The 11,945-nt window shown below is 31.4% G+C and overlaps 1 long non-coding RNA gene across 1 annotated transcript; it reads right to left on the minus strand.

The window, feature by feature from the left end:
- Window positions 1-1,880: 1,880 nt before the first annotated feature.
- On the minus strand, window positions 1,881-9,758 carry LOC128552799 (uncharacterized). Its single transcript, XR_008369168.1, has 6 exons — window positions 9,580-9,758; window positions 8,285-8,403; window positions 7,623-7,765; window positions 5,735-5,831; window positions 4,064-5,288; window positions 1,881-2,095 (listed from the first exon to the last, which is right to left on the minus strand). It is a non-coding gene; the product is annotated as an uncharacterized LOC128552799 (long non-coding RNA).
- Window positions 9,759-11,945: the final 2,187 nt, after the last annotated feature.

An 11,945-nucleotide genomic window follows, 5' to 3' on the forward strand; every position in this document is an offset into this window, starting at 1 on the left:
CTTTTTACTGAAAGATCAGTTAAGAGTATTTATATTCCTCTTCTCATCTGTCACGGTTTCTTGAATGGCTTTTGAGCGCTAAAGTATTATCGGGTGATATGTAAATTTATAATTAAATGCCCAACTTGATACGCTCCTGTTAACAACAATATGCTATTTGTATTGCATGAAGAACCTGTTAACATTTTGTAAACATTTGATATCAGAGGTCAACAGGTTTGTCTAACACACCCTTCCACAGCATGAACTTCTCAAGATCAGACGCAGATGACATTTCCACCTGTATCGTGAAAACACATCTTTCATAAATTCCAGTTGTGTTCCATAGTCCCACTGTAACAGAAATTATATAGTATTGCAACAAATGTAAAGATAAGATCGCTTTCATTGATACGAAAATTTTTGTTATTATGATATTTTAGATATTGTTTTTCAATAAATCAAAATTCTTCAGTTTCAACTAAACTAAAAATTACATTGCCGTATACATTTAATATTAACATTATAACGCATATATTCTTATCTAGTAAACACATTACTGTTGATTGCGCGATCCCGTCACGTGCCGTTTTATACAAATTGCGTATCTGAGTACTCTTTATTTTTTCAATTACTTTAAAAAGGGTTGGACACATCTCTCCGATCAGAGAACATTATCTCTATTGGGATTTTTACTCCGATCGGGGTAATATAAGAACAATAGAAAAAGTATAAAAATGTTATAACTATTTATACAGCGTTATAAAAATTATGCAACTTGATGAGTTTATTCCAAGAGTTCGTTGTCAAAAGTTAAAGAACGATAACAAACGCAAAAATGATGAACAGATGGTAAAATTATACATGGACGTGTTTTCATTAGTGCTTTCTCTATAGATCTATATGCACTTTTATAGTCATAAGTTAATTTTGCATTGTTGAGAAAAGCCCAAGAGCCCCTCAGAACACAATGAAACACAGGCTGCCACAAGAGCTGAACCATTTCCCAGGTCAGATGGATGGCTTTCACATATGAAGACAATTTCAACTCCATGCGAGGTTTTCAACCCACAAAGATGATGGGTAAATTATTCAAAGTGTGCGACCTTTTACCACTCGGCAATGGACCCCCATCCCATACCTTCTTTTTTATAAATATGTTTCAGTTTCAAATATTTCAATTCCACCCCTTTAGGGGTCGTCCAAAGGCAAAAGTAGAAAAATATATATATAAATAAGTTTTTCGTATGAACCATTTGGTGGATCTTCACATAACTTGATCTATACCATCCTTGTAAAGACCAATTTTATTTGTGCCTAAATGGTTTTGTTTGCCGGTTTCAGGAGCTGCCAGTGCGAAGAATCCTAATAAATCACTTTATACCATCTCATCAATCCTGGTCAGTAGCAGCATTCCAGTTTGTTCAAAAGGTTCAGCTGTGTACCTTTAAGAACAGACTTTAAATAAATCAAAATTAAACAACTACACAACTATACATATACAAGGAAATTATAAAAGAAATTATGAAAAAATCGAAGGTATATGTTGCGTTTCTAGATGTACTGAGCATGTAATACCTGGCAGTTAACCTAAAAAGTGTTCCAGGATTCTCCATTACAATTCCCTATATGAATCAGATTTGGATGACGAATGATTTCGTCACAGAGAACAAACACCCCGCACAGGGATCGAACTCATGACCCTGCGATACATAGATCAGCGCTCTCCCTATTGTGTTCAGTGGGCGAACCCAAGACTTAATTTATGGATAATCACCGCAATTTGTCTGTACCGCCCTTGAATGACCATTTTCAAAGGGCTTGGTTCACTTATAGGTTAAAATGGCACAACATCAAATGCTGTTGAAATATTATTATAATGAATGATCAACAACTCAGAATGCAAAATCTCATATTTTAATTCATTTGAAATTGTGCTGTTGCCATGGCAACCGATTGATTTTCTTTATGGAAACACGAAAATCTCTTATAACAATTACATCAGAACGTATAATTAACATTCAGATATGCTAAGATATAACCCTAAGCAACGCCTATAATTTGAGGCAAAAAAATATGGTTGCCATGGAAACGGAGATAAAAATGAGAATATTTGCTATGTGGGTGGTTTTCAAAATAATGAAGCTTTTTCTTTTCTCTCACCTTACTTTAATTCAGTTTAGTTTTAGAATGCATTTTGGGGCAAATTATATCCAAATCAATGTAGTCAATAAATGTGTGCGATTTCAGCTTAATGAATCAAACAGTTTTAAAGTTATTTTAAATTATATAGCTAATTTTGTCCCCTGTGCACCCAAAAAAGTGTGACATTTTACATGAAGTATAGTTTTGAACTGTGGCTTACTTTTTAAAACCATGCTTTATTGTTACAGCTTTGGCTTTTTTGTATAACTTAAACTCTGCACATTTAAATAAAATACTTCTTTTCATTACCGACATCTTATTGTTACCAATATTTCACATCTTGTGATGGAACCCCCTTCACAAAAAATAGTGAAAAAAATACAAAATTTAAATGTTGAACACTACAATTTCATAACCCTATTACTTTTCTAAAGTCTTAATGTTTTTTTAAGATCCTTATCCCTTCAGCTGTGAAGACACAGTATGATTTTTTTTCTTTAATAAATCAACTTTCTCAGAAACTTGATGGATGTCTATACACCTAAAACTGTCCCCTGTGCACCTTTTTAGTTGTTAAGTGTCAGATTTCTTATATTCTTTAAATAAAATGGGATTTTACTTTATTTTCCTTGAAAGGGAGTTACAACAGATACAAAAGCAGCATTCAACTTCACATATTACTGACTGTTAAATATTCACAGAGCCAAAAGTGATGTCCCCTGTGCACCCTTTTTTGACATATATCAATTTTCATAGCATTACTGTAATTTGTGGTGGCAGTTCTGTATTCTTAGCAGTGTGAAAGCAAAATTTAGGCATTACTTGATAATTTAGCATTATATAAGAAACCCTGGACAATTTAAAATTCATTGTTTGCATTTATTTCTGAAGTTGCCAATTTTCAAGTTTAAAAGTGGAAACATCAATTTTATTGCTTCTTAAGCTCTAAGTTTACCTAAATATGTAATGTTCACTAGTAAATATTGTGTAGTTAAAAGAATTTTACTTACCATGAACATATTCTATGAATAAATATTTTGATACAATTTGTCCCCTGTGCACCCTTTTTAGTAACATTATAAAGTATGTATGAATTTTACTATTCCATTTATCATGCATGGCATTTTGTCATTTTTCTACTATGAATAAGCATTGCATGTAAACTAAATGATCTCAGTGTATTAGTTATGTATAAAGTCACTTATTTTTCATTTAAAGCATTACATTCAGTTGAATTTTCATGTTTTTGTAGTGAAAATTTTCAATTTTGTAGTTATTTTGTGGAATAAATTAATTTTTTAATGGTATTTGTCTAAAGTTGATCACCATTAGTCTTTTTATGAATAGAAAACTAATAATGGATGAATATTACACTGATCTTCAGTATGTGTCCCCTGTGCATCTGTACAATAACTCAATTTTGAGTTGACAATTCTAGAAATTAGAATTACTGGACATTCTTGAAATTTGGCATGTGGTTTACAAACATGCAAAGTGAGAGAAAAAAATAGGTTTTATAATTATATGTTAGTTATTTTGCATTTAGCAACAACTTTTCTAGGTAAAGTTTTATTTTCATGTCAGATTTGTGCAGAAATTGTGATTTTAAAAACCAATGTCCACAAACATATGAGTAAATAAGTTTCAAACCATACACATACACCCATTACTTATCATTTATGTTTAAAAAATTACTGTTATACATATTTCCTTGTCATAAAACACTGCAACATTTATCACCCATCTTACGGGAAATTCACTGAACTTTCGAATTAAAGGCTGAAATATTTTCTTATTGGCATTTCTCAACACTTTCCGAGAGTTATTTCCTTCAAATTTGAAGTATTTGCTATCATAAAAAATAGGTGACCACCCTAAAAAATAAGTTTGAATTTTCAACCCCTATGTCACACTTTTGCTTCATTATTTTGAAAACCACCCATGTCTGTTTTTTATGGAATAAAACCAATTTAGGTCATTCTTTTAGAAAAATAACATATGTAATTTGTTTGTGAAGATCATTATTCATAAATAATACAATATATTTCTGTTGCTATGGTTACAATGGAGTTGCAGTATATGCTTCAATGAGACAACAATGACGTTTTTGCTAAGTTATTGTAGAACACTTTCAGCATTTACCATTAATTGTAAAATTTTTAAAAAATGCACCACTGAAAAGTGTTCTTCAAACAATGTTTTTTTCAAGACATAATATAGAACAACAGAAAAATGTTTCCATGGTTACGCAATTAGTTCCGTAAACATAATACTACATAATCTCATTTAACACACAGTAATAGTTTAAGAAAACTGCCTTATTAAATGTCTTGATCATATTAAAAGAGTTAGATGATACTAACGGCAATAATATATAATTAGGCATACAAAAACTAAATTGTTTCCACAATAATCCAATGTATGTTTTACAAATTATACATATATTGTGCTTTCAGACAGGTTAAATTAATTGTTCATGAAAAGGGAAAATAAACATGATACTGCCGACAGAAATGATTACATGCAGTTTGAATACAGCAGAAAATTTTCGTAGATCTGTATAATCCAACTGTCGTTATGAAAAAAATGTACATTACTACCATATATGTTACAATTATTGTTGAAAAATCTTCCAGTGTTTTAGAGGAATTTCACATTTATACTGTGTTCAGCCTTACATGTATATAGTGAGTCAATATTTAACAAATGCATAGTACTGTTGACACCATAAAGTTGTTAATTCAATGTTTACATAAACTATATGTATCATTTGTTCTTTTTCAAATATATGGAATTTGGGTCTTGTACATCTTCAAAAAATCAAAAACACTTTCAAATTAATCAAAATTTCAGAGCTCTTTCTCTGTATTACTTTAAATGTTAAACACTTTTTTCCATTCATTCTTCGTTTTAAATGACTTGAGTTCTCAATTTTAATGGCTTTGACACTGCTGGTTTTGAGCATACATTGCTGTTGCTGCAAAGGGGCGCTATTTCATTATACAGGTACCACTGTCGACTGGCATCCAGCTCAGAAATGGTAATACGGTTGGTGAATTTGCCTGTCATGCCAACCCCCTGCCTAAAAATATTAATCTCCGTCTCTGTGTTAAAGTTATAATCCTTCAAGAATACTATCTATACCAGGTCATGCAGAAGACATTCTGTAATGATAAATGTATCAAATATTTAAGACAAAGAACACATAACCTTTTCATCAATCCTGAACAACAGCTGTCCAAATGACAGCCCACACATAATTACATTAAATAACATTTTAGAATTTTATTACAGTAATAACTTCTTTTCATGAAAAAATTCAACCATCGCACATATTGTACATCAAGTAAGGGCCATGATTTTGATCTCATTTTAACAAATAGTTCTTTAACCTGTTTATGAAAAAACAGTTACTTTATTAGAATTATGTTATTTCTGTTTAACTTGCTTGCAGTGAGCTAGACACTCTTTAACAACACAAACATAAACAGAAACTGTGGTATTTTAATGTAAGTGGCCTCTTTGCAGACATGATCTCTGCAGCAAGTTTTATCAATACTTGATTATTAATAAAAACATAACTGATTAAAGAGGCTCAAGCCAAATATACCTAAACATGTTCAGGACTGAATTCTGTATGCCGGGCCTCAATCAGGTTGTACTCCAAGTCATCATGTAGACCCATCATAACAAGCCACATTCCATAGCTAAAATAACGGGTATATTTAAACAATGAATTCTTAAACAAAAACTTCTAAGTAGCAATAGTGAGTCCTTAGAATACAACATAGCATCACTTTATTAAAACAAATAAATGCCAGCTACACAGTTTATTTTCTTACATACACACCTAAGTCTTAATACAGTATGTTGTGTAAGTATGCAATATTCAAATTGTAATTCAATGTTCATCAGTGGAGATATTACTTTTCATTTACATAAAATTATGCACATTATATATATAAACTGGAAACTAGTGACTTTCCAAACTGAAGTTTATGAACACACTGTAGAGATGGTACCTAAAAAATTCAAATTCATCTTTATAGTTTTTTTTTTCAGAGTGAAATGATAGCTAAGTGCACCAATTTTCTAAATATATTTATGGTTTTCCTTTTCTCCATGTCAATAATAGAAATAATTGATATCTAAAAAATGACTCTCTCAAAATATCTGAAGCAAAATGGACAACTCTTGTATTGACCGTTTTTCAAAGATTTTAGGACTTCCCCAATTATAGTCTATATCAAAAGCTCCCACAGCTAAATACATTTAATAGAGTATAAGGTAAGTTTACTCTACTTTCAACATTTTGAAAGAGCCTATACTGAACTTCCTTTTGTCTTTTAATAAAGTCAAATTCCAAGACTAGCCAAGAGTCTAAAACGCTTGAAAAAAATCTGAGTGAAAGAGAATGACATGCTCTTTATTATAAGCTTACCAAAACCATACCAAAAATGTACCTTAAAGAAGTTATTAAAGATTATATATTGTAAACAAACCCCTACACCTTTTTGCCATCAATATTTTCCATTCATGAATGCACTCAATTCAGGTGATAATTGTTGATATATTTGTAAATGAGAGGCCCCAACAAAAACCTTTTTTTTCAAATTGTGTAAACACTGGTATAAGTTTTAAATTAATGTTGATATCTGAAATTATCCGATTATTTTGTTATCAACAATAAATAAAACACCTTTTAGTTTGTTTAGGGTAGTTGACATCACATAGAGTAATCTCCATATGCTTTTTCAGCATTTATTCGTTTTTCAAGGAAAGCAAATGATCGTGCTAGTTCGATCCCTCCGGATAATGTTTAAACTGAGAATTGCTTAAAATACATTACATAGAGTCATTACCTGTCAGCTACCTTAACATGTAGTAATTACAACCACTACCTTAAAACATTATGATTATATTTGACGACAATGAATTTTTGTGTTACCAATTTAACTTTTTTTGTTATTTTTCATTGTTGCATATATATACATTTTATATTTTGATATATAAATGTTGGTTAAACCAATGTATCACCATTGAGAACAATAAATGATTTAAACCAACTTTGGCTAAAAGATCAAAACTTAATAACGTTTCTTAATGTCATTAATTTTCTTCAAAGGAATGTATGCATTATTCTATATAATCTTCAAGCATTACTAAACTTTCTATCAGGGCCTCACTACAACTTACAAAATAATTGTCAGTGTAAGTCATGAGAAAAGCGTGCATATTGTATATTGAATACAAAGGGATTTAAACAAATGTAGGTCATATTTTGTCTGCCTGATAAGTTGTTTGAAAAAGGACCTATCTGATTTTTCTTTCACTTTTGATCAATGTTTAATGTTGGCTTCAGTTTATTGATCAATTTAGAGTTGTCCCCCTTTGATTTATTTGGGTAGGTACCATCTCTACACACTGTAAAATTAAATACTTCAACATCAAATTCTGTGTGCTTAATAAATATTTCTTTTTTTATTGGGAATTTTTACCTTATTACAACACTTTTCTTATTTTGTCCACTAGAATTGTCCATATGTAATGAAACATTCTTTTCTCCATAGCCTTGATGCTTGAAGTGATGGTGGACCATAGATACCACACTGTTTGCTCCTCTTCCAACAACAGTACTGTACTTTTCATACAAAAGCAAGAACAGTTTATAAGAAATGTATTAAATTCTCATCAAAAATGGAGTGAATCAACACTGACCAAACAGTTCATCCTTTCTTATAGATATTGCTTAACATTAACTTGTATTTATCAAAATTTAATTGAATTCCAATTCACAGTGCTTATGATATAGCATCTTTATTATAAAGCAATGCAGTATTTTCAACCCAATTTCAGGGATTTACAGAAAGTTCAGTAAAAAAAACCCCATAGAAATTAGTAATATCAAGTCTTAACAAAACATAACTTCCTTTAGATAATTTTACTTGACAAAATTTTTGCAAAGGTGTCACTATAATTCCAATGTAAAATGTACACTGCAGGCCTGAAGCTTTTATTCATAGAGTCATGATTTGTTTGAAGACTATGGAATTTAATTTAGTGATATATGGAATTTCATAGTTAAAATTGATATTGAAAAAGTGCATTTGAGGATACTGACACGGACATGAATGTAAACACTAACTTCAAAATCTTATACCTGCATGAGGATTCACAGAAATACAAGGGCCCTACTTGCTGAGCATAGTATGGGGTCAATATTTGTTGAGCACTCAAAACTGCAGTGAGCCTTTATATTTCTTACTGCTGGAGGTTATCCTGAAAAATATAAAAAAAGAATTTCTCATTTATTTAGTAGCCTACCAGCATGCTGTCTACCAGTAATGGCAGTAGTGAGAATGAAAAAAGTAGTTTTTATTGTAATTTGCATGTAGAATTTTTAAGAAATTTTCAGTCTATTTTAGTTGCTATAATTACAACAAAAAGTGACAATTTAAAACACCACTTTTCCTGTGTTATTGTACTATAATTTTCAATTTTCATAGATTCCACTGTGCATAATGACCATGTAATTATTAAACTGTTCACATCTGTGACAGTTTAAACAATGTACAATATCTTGTAATATTCCTGTTCATCAGTTCATTTACCTCTTTACAATTTCTAGATAGAAAGTTTCATACAGAATGTAGGCCTACTTAACATAGTAGATGCCCGACTGTCTTGGCTACAAGTATATTCTGCCATCATGAAAACGTACAAATACACAGGAAAGATATTAAAAGTATTTGACAGGGCCGCTCGATGGGTCATCAGTGACTATTCAAATTACAGCAGTGTCACACACATGTTAAAGCAATTGGGGTGGCGTTCCCTTGCAAACAGAAGAAATGATGCCAGGCTACTGATGTTTTACAAGATTGTCCACGGACTGGTTGCAGTGCCAATGCCATCTTATATTTTACCCCCTACCCGGCTCACTAGACACATGCATTCCCTATCTTTCCGGCAAATTCAAACACCCTGTAATTATTACAAGTTCTCTTTCTACCCGGCTACCATCATTCTCTGGAATTCTTTGCCGGCTGACATTGCTCAGGCACCTACCCTGGACCAGTTTAGGCAAGGGGTAACCAAACTGTGCCAGGACTTCTGAGTGACTAGGCTGTTTTTAATCTTTTTACTGTACATCTCGCCTTTTTATTAGCACTATCAGCTTTGTCTCAAATTCTCACAAATACTTTATGTATTACTTTATTTCTCCTGTACATTCCTGCTTTTAAACTCTTATGCACAGACGCGCACCTGCATAAAATACTCGCAAGGGTGTCATGCAGTATTTATAGATAGATAGATAGACAGTCGAATCGAAATGTCAACACTGCTATTTTTCGCTGCAAAGTTGCATCTTCGATACGTCAACAAACGAAGCGGTCTGTCCCTTTTGTTTTACCTCCAATTACGAATAAATTTATAATGAAAATTAACACTTACCATAACAATTATTAAATCCGCCATGCACTTTAAATATCCGCGTATATTCAGAGCAATAACTGCATGTATTCTCTGACCCAGTTTCAGACATGTATCCACCGATAATGGCGTGTTGATTTCAAAGGGAAACAATTCGCTAATTCACTCATTAGGTTTGTGATATTTCACTAAATGTTGAAACGTTTTAAAAACTTAAAAATCTTCGTCCAATATTATTGATTTTAACACTAGCTCTAATGGCTGTTGCTTGAAAAACAAATTAATGAAAACAAATATCTAATTAAGTGACGTCAACTTCAACGTCATTTTACCGAAATCGAGGCTTATGTAATTTCGGATAAAAATGTGTCTCTGAGACGGACGTTTTTTTCGTTTTTGAATATGGCGGCATTGCTCACCAGCGATGATTTTTGCACTTTTTGTTGGTTTTTAATGTACGAAGTAGTGGTTAAAATATTAAGACTGGTAAAGGATGCCGCCAAGGCGAAAATCATAAATAAAGTCTCAAATTTCATGGAAAATTCACATATTTTTGGAAAGTGGGGCATGTTTGGAGTAATATATAAACACAACAACACATTATTTTTCAAAGTTTATTACTTATATATGAAGCATTGTGTTTAATTGTTACGAACAGCATATATATCAATGTAGAATAAGTATATAGTAATAGTATAAGAATAGTGGTGTTAATTTGTATATAGTAGTATTCTTAATTCTAGATACGATCAATTTTACATAACAGCTTTGTAGTTTGGTAGATGGTGCGCCGGACCTCTATTCTGTTTATGTTTGTGTGGTGTAGGTTCGAGCCTTTTTTTTCTAAATTATTTTTACTTATTCATAATGTTTTAACTATCGTAACATTGGTTTCATTTCCCATACCAGAGTTTTTATGGATTTTGCAATGTCAATAGATTCAATACCTATTCTGATATGAGATGGTGTGGAAAATGTCAATAAGTACTCAGTATAAGTGTACGAGAAAATCATGAAACAAATATATATTTTTTTATATAATTTATTTTTTCTCTTTTATGACATACATCATACAAACACGTTACACTTATTTTGTACAATTCTGCAGACCTATTAAATAATAATAAAACAAAAATAATATGTTTTAGATACATAAAACAATTGCAATTATTTCCTCTTCAGCTTTGTTTATAAAATCGTTTTGTATGTCAAAAAAGATAAATAAATGTATCCACTTTGCATGATAAGACGCTTAAATTGAGAAGAAAGTTAACACTGTATAAGATAAAAGTAGAGAAAAAAAAACATAGAGTATACCTATGTGCGCTCTTGATTACCTTGATACAAATAGTTTTACCTGTATACCTTCTTCAGGTAAAACATACTGGAAAATAGAAATAAGTAGCTCGTCCTGTATTCGAACCAGCACCGTAAGCTTACAAATCATACCTGTCAAACACTAGACCACACCGCAACTTGCATCGGTTTTGCCAAAATGATATTTGTCATAGGATGTGTATACCTGATTCCCTATTTCATTGTTATTGGCAGATCCGGCATATACACCACAGTTATCGCGTATTGTTTTAACTTTGCCATCTTTTATTTTCTTGCATTTGCAATAGATTACTGCTTTAAAGTGATTAAAATAAGATATACATGTAGCTACAAAGTGTTCACTTTATAATACGATGTACTTTTTTTAAACTATTTCGCCGAAATTGCAAAAATGAGAAATGATTATGAATATAATTGTTACATCATTTCGACTGATTTATATCTAATTTGATTCTATACTGATACTGATACTAATATGATTATAATAATCCTGTAAATACACACTTCAGACGAAAGATAAATGATACACCGACAGATAAACACATAACCGGTATTTTAATTTACTTGCGTCAAATTTGATTACGACCAAAACTCAAATATTGCAAAAATAAGCTTTAAACTATATGCATTTCCTCTAATTTAAACTAGATTCACCACTCTCATAACAGTGTACATACAAACTTATATACGAGAAATAACTTCTCTAATAGCGTAAAATAACTTTTATTTGATATTTCTGGCAAGTTGTCTATAAATTTCATTGACATATGTATTTCATCCGAACAATACGTAACTTTGCTTAACAAAAGATAATAGGTAAGGGTAGATTTCTCAGAAGCACAGAGCACTAAAACATATCCCAAGGCCACGCATTTGCATAGTAGGCCCACAAAAACCAAAGCTGTAATGACCAAAATGTTCAGACGGGTTGCTTCAAAAATACAACAAGTACATATTAATTTATGCTAAATATAGATGGAGGGGAAGGAAATGGTAAGGGGCAAAATTGTGTCTTAGCGTAAATATTTTAAACCTTCATTGCTGACGGG

Source organism: Mercenaria mercenaria, unplaced genomic scaffold, assembly GCF_021730395.1.
Source record: "Mercenaria mercenaria strain notata unplaced genomic scaffold, MADL_Memer_1 contig_3166, whole genome shotgun sequence".
Taxonomy (NCBI): Eukaryota; Metazoa; Mollusca; class Bivalvia; order Venerida; family Veneridae; genus Mercenaria; species Mercenaria mercenaria.